This window comes from Rhinopithecus roxellana, chromosome 2 (genome assembly GCF_007565055.1).
Source record: "Rhinopithecus roxellana isolate Shanxi Qingling chromosome 2, ASM756505v1, whole genome shotgun sequence".
NCBI lineage: Eukaryota > Metazoa > Chordata > Mammalia > Primates > Cercopithecidae > Rhinopithecus > Rhinopithecus roxellana.
This window is the reverse complement of record NC_044550.1, coordinates 11,020,066-11,032,772: the sequence shown is the minus strand read 5'-3', so window position 1 is coordinate 11,032,772 and position 12,707 is coordinate 11,020,066. Positions and strand designations below refer to the sequence as shown.

At 45.4% G+C, this 12,707-nt stretch overlaps 1 protein-coding gene and 1 pseudogene across 2 annotated transcripts in view; one reads left to right on the top strand and one right to left on the bottom strand.

Annotated features, from left to right (window-relative positions):
* The window catches only part of METAP1 (methionyl aminopeptidase 1), a 74,601-nt gene that overhangs the window by 41,597 nt on the left and 20,297 nt on the right, over positions 1-12,707 (bottom strand). The gene's annotated exons all lie outside the window — the stretch shown is intronic.
* On the top strand, positions 5,485-6,308 carry LOC104664095 (annotated as a pseudogene).

The window sequence follows — 12,707 nt, the reverse complement described above, 5'->3', positions numbered from 1 at the left end:
GGGGAAATTTTCCCTTGGGTCTTCACAGCCATCATTAACTAATATTTTGAAATTCAGCATATACATTGAAAAGTAGCTACTCAAACAGCCATGTATTCTCCTCAGAGGATTTCAGAATGCTTTATACTTGGTTCATGAAACATCCATCAAATTCTAGCTTTTTAACAAGAGGGCTGATAGAATTATTCTCATTAAATAAGGACTTGTCTCACAAAACAGATTCATTAGCTAAGGGCTTATATTTCAAAATATATGAGCATAAAGTAACCAAAATATTCATAATAAACACCTCTCACCTCCGTAAGGACAGCGATCTTTCTCTTCCTTACTGGGGCCATGAGGCAACCAAGTCATGGTCTTCAACATCATTAATGGTGTCAAAACATTCCCACATCTCCTAAGAACTCTCTAAACCTAAATAATATTCCTTCCCTAAATCACAACTTCACTCTTTTTCTTCCTCTTATTCACCAGTAGAAGAGGAATACTCAAAATCCTGAAAGACTATCCATTCTCTGAAGAGTTAATTTCTGACTCCTTAACTGGGCAATCTTTCCCTCCTCATCTCTAACAAATGAACCAAAGACCTAACTAACCTAGATTTAGAGTTCCCCAGGCAAACACCACACTTCCCAATCTCTTCCCTTTGTACAACCTGACCTACCTAATCCTAACACTCACCAAACACTCACCGTTATAACTGTGTCCTCAGAAGCTTTACCCATTCCATTAGGTCTGTTTCAAATACTACTTTCTCTAAAAAATGTCCACACTTCACTCCACCCACAAGCTTAACATGTCACATGTACTTATTCAATACTCGCTGAAGAGCACTTTGTCTTACTCTTTATTCTCCACTTATTTAATAACACCAAGGCATTATTATAACCAGTAAGTAAAACTTCAGTTTTCAACCCAAGACAACATGCTTTTTCTTTAGCACCAACAATAATTTACTAAATTTAGGAGCTTATGAACCCAAAATATCTAAGACAGGCCTCAGTCACTTTAGAAAGTTTATTTTGCCAAAGTTAAGGATGCACCAGTGACAGCCTCATGAGGTACTGATGACATGTGCCCAAGGTGGTCAGGGTACTGTTTGCTTTTACACATCAATCAATACATGTAAGACTTACACTGGTTCCATCTGGAAGGGTGGGACAATTCAAAGTGGGGAAGAAGCCTTCCAGGTGACAGATTTAAACATATTCTGACTGACAATTGGTTGAAAGTGTTATTACCTGTAGAAAGGAATGTCTGGGTTAAGACAAGGGGTTATGGAGATCAAGGTTTTTACCATGCAGATGAAGCCTCCAGGTAACATAACAGGCTTCAGAGAAAAGAGATTGCAAATATTTCTTATCAGACTCAAGGTCTGTGTTGATGCTAAAGCTGGAAGGGCACATCCAACTTCCACTTCCAGTCACGGCCTGAACCAGTCTTTCAGGTTAGAGTGCCCTGGCCAAGAAGGGAGAGTCCATTCAGATAGTTGCTGGGGGCCAGGGTAGGACGGCAGTTCAAATTTTATTTTTTTTGGTTTATAAGCTAAAATGGGATATGTGGTTCTCAGCTCTGGCTCCTCATTAAAATCCTATGGAATGCTTTTCTTTACAAATAAATAGCCATGTTATTCCCCACTTCAAATTCAATCAGAATCTCTGGGAATTTGCTACGTAGATAATTCTTATTTTGTGAATCACTGAAGAGGAAAAAAGTCAGAGTTAAGAGAAGGTGCTCTCATTTCACTTCCAGAACAAGTCATTTCCTACTGAAACCGCCACTACAAAATTATAACTCAAACAGTGAAAGAGATCTGACCTAACCAATTCTGTCTTGCTTCTAACCTCCAATCTGTCCTTGTTCATTCCTGGGCATAGGCCAAACTTGTTCATTCCTAGGCAGAGGCCAAACTAACTTTGGGAGAAACTTAGTTTATAGTTTAAAACAAGGGTCCCCAAACCCCAGGCCACAGACTGCTACTGGTCAGTGGCCTGTTAGGAAGCAGGCCGCACAGCACAAGGCGAGCAACAGATAGGCTGGCATTACCACATTACCAGGTGGATCCTGAGCTCCACCTCCTGTCAGATCAGCAGTAGCATTAGACTCTTAAAAAAGCGCACAAACTCTATTGTGAACTGCAAATGCAAGTATCCAGGTTGTACGCTCCTTATGAGAATCTAATGCTTGAAGATCTGAGGTGGAACAGTTTCATCCTGAAAACATATCCCCACCACCCCCAAGTCCATAGAAAAATTGACTTCCACAAAACTTTTCCCTGGTGCCAAACAGGTTGGGAACAACTTAAAGACAATAACAGCCCTTTCCCAAACCAAATTCTTCTTCCTAGAAACCAGACTGCCTTTGTAGGACTAACAAATTGGCCAAAAGATTAGAAATTATGTTTCAGGAGTCATGCAGCTGGAGGCTACAAGATTCTGACCCTCCCCAAATCACCCCTGGGGATAACAACACTATTGTAAAACCTAAGATCAGTGCTTGAAATATTTTGCAGACCCTTCACTTGATGGATCAGATGCCATCATCCAGATGAGTAAACTGGCTTATGTGGTCTTGTGGCCCCTACCCAGGAACTGACTCGGCACAAGAGAGAGGTGACAATGTGCTAGCAGTCCCCTCTCTCAGCGCCGCCTCAGCCTCAGCGTCCGCTCTGACCAAGCTTGAGGAGCCCTTCAGCCCACCACTGCACTGTGGGAGCCCCTCTCTGGGCTGGCTGAGGCCAGAACCGGCTCCCTCTGCTTGTGGGCAGGTGTGGAGGGCGAGGCACCAGTGAGAACTGGGGCTGCACACAGTGCTCAAGGGCGACCTAAAGCTCCGGGTGGGCACAGGCTCCGTGGGCCCCGCACTCTGAGCAGCCAGCTGGTGCTGCCGGCCCCAGGCAGTGAGGAGCTTAGCACCCGGGCCAGCAGCTGTGGAGGGTCCCCCAGCACTGCCAGCCCACCCGCATCACGCTTAAATTCTCGCTGGGCCTCAGCCACCTCCCCACAGGGCAGGGCTCGGGACCTGCAGCCCACCATGCCTGAGCCCCCAGGCAGTGGACTCCCAGGCAGCCCAAGCCTCCCTGACGAGTGCCACCCCCTGTGCCACGGTGGCCGATCCCATCAACCGCCCACGGGCTGACGAGTGCAAGCACGTGGCGTGGCACTGGCCGGTAGCTCCGCCCACGGCCCTGGTGCAGGATCCACTAGGAGAAACCAGTTGGGCTCCTGAGTCAGGTGGGGACTTGGAAAACTTTTATGTCTAAACGAAAGGATTGTATATGCACCAATCAGCACTCTGTGTCTAGCTCCGGGTTCGTGGATCCACCAATCAGCACTCTGTATCTAGCTAATCTGGTGGGGACTTGGAGAACCTTTAGGTCTAGCTAAAGGATTGTAAATGCACCAGTCAGCACCCTGCGACTAGTTCAAGGTTTGTAAACGCACCAAAATCAGTACTCTGTGTCTAGCACATCGGGACTTGGAAAACTTTTGTGTCTAGCCAACGGATTGTAAATGCACCAATCAGCACTGTGTCTAGCTCAGGGATTGCAAACGCACCAATCAGCACCCTGTCAAAACGGACCAATCAGCTCTCTGTAAAATAGACCAATCAGTTCTCAGAAAAATGGAGCAATCAGCAGGATGTGGGTGGGGCCAGATAATGTAATAAAAGCAGGCTGCCTGAGCCAGCTAGCAGCAACTCACTTTGGCCGGCTTCCACACTGTGGAAGCTTTGTTCTTTCACTCTTCCCAATAAATCTTGCTGTTACTCACTCTTTGGGTCCGTGTTGCCTTTATAAGCTGTAACACTCACTGTGAAGGTTTGCAACTTCACTCGTGAAGCCAGTGAGACCACGAACCCACCAGGAGGAACGAACAACTCCAGACGCACCGCCTTTATGAGCTGTAACTCTCACCACAAAGGCCTGTAGCTTCACTCCTGAAGTCAGCGAGACCACGAACCCATCAGAAGGAAGAAACTCGACACATCCAAACATCAGAAGGAAGAAACTCCAAACACACCATCTTTAAGAACTGTAACACTCACCGTGAGGGTCCACGGCTTCATTCTTGAAGTCAGCGAGACCAAGAACCCACCAATTCCAGACACAAGAGGATAGCTTTGACTCTGATTTCATCTCTGACCCAACTAATCAGTACTCCCGACTCACTGCCCACCCCCCCCAACCAAATTATCTGTAAAAACGCTGATCCCCATGTAGCAGGAAGAGCCGCAGACAAAACCCCTCAGACACCGAGTTAAAGAAGGAAGGGGTTTATTTGGACAGGAGCATTGACAAGACTCCTGTCTCAAGAGCCAATTCTCCGAGTGAGCAATTCCTGTCCGTTTTAAGGGCTCACAACTCTAAGGGAGTCCACGTGAGAGTGTCGTGATCGATTGAGCAAGCAGGGGATAGGTGACTGGGGGCTGCATGCAACGGTAATCAGAACAGAACAGAACAGGACAGGGATTTTTACAATGCTTTTCCATACAATGTCTGGAATCTATAGATAACATAACTGGTTAGGTCAGGGGTCGATCTTTAACTACCAGGCCCAGGACACAGCGGCAGGCTGTCTGCTCGTGGATTTCATTTCTGCCTTTAAGTTTTTACTTCTTTCTTTGGAGGCAGAAATTGGGCATAGGACAATATAAGGGGTGGTCTCCTTCCTTACCCAAATGCTCGGGGAGACTGATTTGAGTACTAAAACTCCCATCTCCCACACAGCTGGCTCTGCATGAGTAACTCTTTCTCTACTGCAATTGCCTTGTCTTGATAAATCAGCTCTGTCTAGGCAGCGAGCAAGGTGAACCCACTGTATGGTTACACTACTTTAGCATCTATCAAATTAACCTGTGCAACTAACTCCCACCTTATTTTAGGCCCCACTGACTTGCAAACTACAACAGCTTCACAATGTATCTCCCCATCTTGAAACTTTCTCAAATTCTTTCCTATTCCAAACTATCCTAAAGTAGTGGCTAGAATTAACATTAAATGGTTTTCATACTGTGACCACCCATAATGTGTCCTATTACCTTAAAATCCTGTATTATCTCTTTTCCACCATCTCAAATCTAACATCAATTCATGTTGATGAGAGTGTGAGCAAATAAGCACACCATACAATGTTAGCAAGAAAGCTGAGTAGTCACCTGGTAACTACAAGGATTTGCATTTATCAAGATATAACATATATATAAATACAAATACTTAATATGTAAACACATATACAAAGACAAAAAAATACTTTGACCCAGTAGCTCAATTCCAAATAGTTAACCAAAGGAAATAATCTGACAAACGAGCAAAACATATGCAACTTAATGCTCACTATAGCATTACTTATAATTGTGAAAAATTAGAGAGAATTCAGATATACATCAATATAAAATAGGTTAAGTTATGATTTAATCATGCAAATGAATCTATGCAGTCATTAGAAGTAATGAAATTAGCTCGTGCTGCTCTTGTCAGTCAACATGGAGGCAGAAGAATCGGAGAAGGCCGCAACAGAACAAAGGCACTGGAAGGGACAGACCAGACACTAGATGCAGAGAAGGAACAGGAGGAATCCAAAGAAAAGGCCTGTGGCAACAAGCAGCAGGTAGTGCCAGGTATTGTGTACCTGGGCCATATCTCACCACACTTCCGGCCCCTGCACATCCGCAACCTTCTTAGCACCTGTGGTGAGGTCAGACACGTTTTCTTTCAGGCTGAGGACTGGTTCATGAGATGCAAGAAGAAGGCAGTAGCAGCCGTGGGAGGGAAAAAAAGCAGTCCTACAGCAAGGACTACAATGAGGGATGGGTGGAGTTCCGTGACAAGCACAGAGCCAAGAGCGTGGCGGCCAGTCTACACAACACGCCTATGGGTGCCTGCAGGTGCAGCCCCTTCCATTATGACCTATGGAATCTCAAGTACTTGCACCATTTCACCTGGTCCCACCAGAGCGAGCACCTTGCCTTTGAGCACCAGGTGCACAGGCAGACAGCGCCTGAGAGCGGAGGTCCCTCAGGCCAAGTGTGAGACCGTCTTCTATCTTCAAAGTGTGGAACGGGGACAACGCTTTTTTGCTGCTGATGGAGACCTTGTTCACCCAGATGGCTCCTGGACGTTTGCCCAGCAGCCTATTGAGCAGGAACTGACGGCCCAGAAAGCAGCACAGCCAGGGAGGCATGAATGGGCTCACCTGGCAACTGCCCAGTACAAGACCTGCTCCAACAAAGCGCTCCTGGCCAGGATCTTTGGAACCCCGCCACCCTCAGAGAGCGTCGAAGTACCTTCCCTAGTCTGGGACTCCTGAGGGCGAGGAGGCCCCTTCCATCTCCTGGCCTCACTCTGCTTCCTGTCTACCTCATAATAGAATGATCATGACTACCCAGGTAGACATTTTATTGTGTTTCTCAGACCAGTGTCTCTGCACTGGTGAGGGCCCAGTCTCACTGCTTTGGTGAGGGCCCAAACGTGGAAGTTTTGTGGGCTTCCACTATTCCCCCATCTGAACTCCTGTACACGCCTGGCTAATTCATACTGTCACAATAGCATGACTATGACTATTGCATATGCTTGTTTTGTTTGACTCTTGGCTGCCTGCTGCTATAGGGTCCTCTTAAAATCCCACTTCCTGCCCCCAGGAAGGGCCTTGTAAGGGAAGGAGAAGTTCTACAAAGTTTCTTAAATCCATAAAGGATTTATCATTCCCCGGTTAAATGTTTGTATGTGTATAGTCCAAGGCTGCTCCAACTTGTTCCAGAAGGTTGACACAAGGCTAAATGAGTCCCAGATCAGGATACATGCCATTCCTTATTTGGGAACCCCTCTGACTTCTCATCACTAACTTCCTCTTTTCTTTGTCCTTTCCCTTCCCATTTAAGAAAGTTTTAAATTATTAGCCAAACGAGTTAAGTTTAGAGTGTGAGGTCCCATCCCAGCCGATGGGAATGGGGCACAGCCATCAGGGATTGCACCAGGATGTAAAAGTTATAAATGTCCCCATCTCCTTTGTCCAGTGTGCTTTCGTGGCTGGACTGCTGGGGAGTGCACCCTTTCTGCAGAAAGTAAACTAGCCTTGCTGAGAGATACTTTGTCTCAGAGTTTATGTCTTTACATCGAACTCCTGTGCCCATAAATTTCATGGCCCGTAGAGGGACACTGTTTCCCCTCCGGGTCCTTGGTCCTCTCTTGTGGGGAGGCGCCCAACCGTCCTGTTGCAGCAACCCCAGGGAGATACCCGGGGCTTACCTGCTGCGAGGAATACATTTGGATTCTCAGCAATGCAGGGGACAAGGAGAAACTTTTAAAATCGCGGGACCAGGAGACCTCATGCGTGAGCCAAGGTAGGAAAAACTGTTAGAGGGCAGCAAACTACTTCTTTAGTGGTCCTTCCTTGAGGGAATATGTGTGATGCATGTGAGTGAACGATTGCGGTTGAGAGAAAGTGACTGTAAGGCGAGTGTGGATTATCTTCAGGACAGAGAACAGAGGGGAGAAAGTTATCTCCAGGGAACTGAGAATACAGGCAATAAGAAACTAAGACTAAAAAGGGGAAGGCTAATCCCAGGGGAAAAGGAGGAAACACATTTGAGCAGACAAGATACCTCTGAGCTGGAGGATCTGGGGGATTGAGTCTGCTGGGAAAAAGTCTCACCCAATATGCGGAATACTTCTAGTAGGCCTGGAACTGGAAACCAGGTCAGAGATGAAGGAGGCAAGAAAGACTGAATCCCTCCTGATAGTCCTTTAGGACTTAATGCCTACACACTGGAAAGAAAATGAAAGGACTAAACATAAGAAAAAGCAACTAATGATCAAGTATTGTTGCTTTCTGTGGACCCAAGAACCAATTTTAAATCCTGCTGTTTTCTGGCCAAAGCATGGCTCAAATGAAGACTGCGTCTGCCAGCTTCTAAAACTGTATGTTAATTGCAAGAGTCCTATGTCATCAGAAGAGACAGACTATGCCATGTGCTGGCAGCAGGGGCCAGTTTCTCTTTATCCCCTAAGGGATCTGACGAAAGGGATGGAGGAGGGTAAAAAGAGAATATCCAGTGGGATCCCCTAAACCATCTTCCTCCATTTCTAGTCCCGCCTCCTCCTCCTCAGGCAACGGTAGTCCCACCTCCTCCTCCTCAGGCTCCATAGGCAGAAGCCTCTGATCTCTCCTTAAAAAGAGGGCTTGAGAGAGAGAGAACAACGTAGAAAGAATATCCAAAAATTTCCCTTTCCCTGTGCCTCCAAAGACCCAGCTTTTCAGCTCTTCCCTCTAAAGGAGGTGCCACAGGGTAGGGACACAATTGGATTCCTGAAAGCCCCTTAACCCCCTCTGAAGTCCCAGGTCTAAAGAAAGGGCTTAAGCCTTTGCTAGATGACCCAGAGAGAGCAGTAGAGCAAATTGACCAGTTTTTAGGTCTCAAACTATATACTTGGACTGAATTAATGTCAATCCTGGGTATCCTCTTTTCCTTTTTTTTTTCCTTTGAGACGGAGTCTCGCTCTGTGGCCCAGGCTGGAGTGCAGTGGCATAATCTCGGCTCACTGCAAGCTCCACCTCTCGGGTTCACGTCATTCTCCTGCCTCAGCCTCCCAAGTAGCTGGGACTACAGGCGCCCGCCACCACGCCCGGCTCATTTTTTGTATTTTTAGTAGAGACAGGGTTTCACCATGTTAGCCAGGATGGTCTCGATCTCCTGACCTCATGATCCGCCTGCCTCGGCCTCCCAAAGTGCTGGGATTACAGGCGTGAGCCACTGCACCTGGCTGGTATACTCTTTTCAAAGGAAGAGTGGAACATGATCCGTAGAGCTGCTATGAGGACCTGGGAACGTGATAACCCTGCCGGTCAAAATATTCCAGCAGCGAATGTTACATTTTCTGCTGTGGACGCACAATGGAATAATAATAATGCTGTTCACCAGGAGAATAAGAGGGATCTACAAGAATTAATTATAAAAGGTATCAAGGAGTCTGCACCCAGACCCCAAAACCTCACTAAGGTCTTTGATGAACAAGAGAAAGATGAGGAATCTATGTACTAGACGGACTAAGGGAGCAGATGAGAAGGTACACTGATATAGATCCTGACAGTCCACTAGGACAAGGTATGTTAAAATTACATTTTGTTACCAATAGTTGGCCAGATATTGCAAGGAAGCTACAAAAGATAGAGAGGTGGAAAACTCGGTCAACTGAAGAACTTTTAGAAGCAGCACAGAAAGCATACGTGAGAAGGGATGAAGACAGATACAAACAAAAGACAAAAATTTTTTGGCAGAGTTCACCAAGACCAAATATACCTGGGATGAGATTCTGACCAGTGCCCACGGGGGCCATCGCACACAGTTAGGGGGCAAAGTCGAAATGGAACATGGGAAGACCATAGCATGTGTCATAAAAGTTGGAGACGTAGAGCAGATGAAGAGAAATCAAAGCAAAAGAGCTCCAGAAGAGAATGAGAAGGGGGACAGGACAGGTAAATGTGGAAAAACAGGTCATTTTAAGAGAGAATGCCCTGAGCTAAAGTCCACAGACGAAATTCCATGCCAACCTTCGGAGAGGAAGAACAGGGAAGTCGGGGGCTCTTTCTTTTCCACCTTGATTCCCACCAAGAGCCCTTGATAAATTTAGAGGTGGAACCAAACCATGAACTAGTAACATTCCTCACTGCTTCTGGAGCAACTTGTTCTCCCTTATGCTTTTCTCCAAGTGGCCTAAGCTGTTCTCCAGAGGAGCTACTAGTATCTGGGGTGGAAGGAGAGAGGTTTAAGGCCAAAATCCTAGAAGATACAGAAGTCAGATACAAAAATCGGGCAGCTAATATTCAATTTCTATTATTTCCTGAAGCAGGCACTAATTTGTTAGGAGGAGACTTAATGCTAAAGTTAGATCTTGGATTGCAAGTAGGGCCAAAGGGGTTCCTTCCCTCTCTCCACCTGCTAACTATCACTGAGGAAAGGAAAATCCATCCGGACTTATGGTCAAGAGAAGGAAACCAAGGGAGGTTACAGATTCCCCCGACATAAATACATTTAAAGGTTCCAAGGGGGAGTACCCCAGAGGAAGCAATACCTGATTTCCTTGGAAGGCCGGGTAGGACTAAAACCTGTGACTGAAGGCCTTATTAAAGATGAACTTTTAGAGCCTTGCATGTCTCCGTATAATACCCTTATCCTACCTATCAGGAAGTCTGATGGATCCTACCGATTAGTACAAGATCTCAGAGCTATAAATGAAATAGTTCAAACCACTCACCCTGCTATGCCAAATCCATATACTAACCTTAGTAAAATTCCGTAAAGTCATCAATGGTTTACTGTAACAGACTTAAAGGATGCTTTCTGGGCATGTCCTTTGGCTGAGGACAGCCGAGATCTATTCACATTCAAATGGGAGGACCCCCATACAGGACAGCAGTAGTACCAGTGGATAGTACTGCCCCAGGATTTGTGGATTCACCAAATATTTTTACTCATGCTCTAGACGGCATTATTAGAGAGACAGACACTCCACCACATTTACATTTAATTCTATATATGGATGACATACTTATATCTGGAGAAGATATAGAAAAAGAAAGTCAATACTCTGTGTATTTCCTGAATCACTTATACTCTAAGGGACTGCAAGGTCTCCAAAGAAAAGCTCCAATATGTAGAACCAGAAGTTAGATATTTAGGTCATCTAATTAGCACAAGCAAAAGGAGAATAGGACCTGAACAGGTCAAGGGAAATGTCTCCTTGCCCCTGCCTCAAACAAAACAGGAACTTACAAAATTTCTGGGATTGATTAGATACTGTAGATTATGGACTGATTCTTATGCATTAAGAAGTAAATCGCTATATGAGAAATTAACTAAAAATGGGCCAGACCCGCTTATAAGGACTTCTGATGAAGTAGACCAAACAAATGAATGAAAAGCATGATTGATATCCGCCCCTGTCTTAGCCCTGCCTTCTTTAGAAAAACCCTTTCATCTTCTTGTTAACACAGACAATGGAGTGGCCCTTGGAGTACTCACTCAAGAACATGGAGGCCACCAGCAACCAGTTGCCTTTCTGTCCAAAGTCTTAGATCCGGTTGCCAGTGGGTGTCCCCAGTGCATCCAGTCTGTGGCAGCCACTGCCATATTAGTGGAAGAAAGCAGAAAGATTACCTTTGGGGGATACTTAACAGTAAATACACCCCTTGAGGTCAAAGTCATCCTAAATCAAAAAGCGGAAAGCTAGCTGACTGATTCTAGGATTTTAAAGTATGAGGCTATCCTATTAGAAAGAGATGATCTAACCATAACTACTGACAGTTCACTCAACCCTGCCGGATTCTTAACAGGGAATCCATTGCTGCAGACAGAGCATTTGTGTCCAGATTTAATTATCATACCAAGGTTCGACCAGACCTATCTGAAACCCCTTATAAAACAAGAAAACATTTGTTCCTAGATGGATCCTCTCGGATGTTTGATGGAAACAGGCACAGTGGATATGCTGTGGTGGATGCAGAAACTCTTGAGGAAATTGAATCAGGGCAATTACCTGATAGCTATTCCACCCAAGGCTGTGAACTATTTGCTCTCAGTCAGGCCCTTAAATATCCAGAAAATGAGATAGGAATCACTTACACAGACGCTAAGTACGCTCTTGGGGTAGCGCATACATTTGGAAAAATTGGGACAGAAAGAGGCCTGATGAACAGCCAAGGTCGAGAGCTTGCTCATGAGTCATTAGTAACTTGTGTTTTAAATAATCTCCAGCTACCAGGAGAAACAGCTATTGTGCATGTCCCTGGACACCAGCATGACTTTTCATTTGAAAATAGAGGTAATAATCCTGCAGATCAGGTAGCCAAAAGAGCAGCAAGGGCTGTGAAACAAATATTTCATCTAACTCCCTGCCTCCTCTCCCCCAAATTAGCTACTTTCTCTTCTGCCTAAAAGGAAAAACTGAGCGAAATGTGGGCTAAAGAAAATACAGAAGGGAAATGGATTTTCCCAGATCAGAGAGAGATGCTCTCCAAACTCCTTATGAGAGAAGTTCTGTCCCACTCACACCAAGGAACACACTGGGGCCCTCAGGCCCTATGTGAGGCTGTCCTCAGTCTATGGATGTACTCGGATCTATACCCTGGCCAGACAGGTCACTGACAGCTGCATTATCTGTAAGAAAACTAATAAGCAGGCCCTAAAGAAACTACCTCTAGGAGGAAGAACACCTAGGCTAAGACCATTCCAAAGTGTTCAAGTTGATTATACCGAAATACTGCCAGTAGGCTGACTAAAATACGTATTAGTGATAGTAGACCATCCCACTCATTGGGTAGAGGCCACTCTTTTCTCAAAGTCCACTGCCACTAATATAATGAAGGCTTTAATTGAACATATTATACCATAGTTTGGATAATAGAAAACGTTGACTCAGATAATAGGACCCACTTTACGGCACACATTATTACAAAACTGGCCCAAGTGCTGGACACAGAATGGGAATACCATATTCATTGGCACCCCTCCTCCTCCGAGAGAGTAGAAAGAATGAATCAGACTCTTAAAAGTCATCTAACTAAATTTTAGAGACTCACCTACCATGGACCAAATGCCTCCCTATTGCTTTATTCAGAATTGGGACAGCTCCCCGAAGAGATATACATTCATCCCCCTGTGAAATGTTATATGGATTGCCTTGTTTGTATTCCTCAGCTGATGTGCCTACC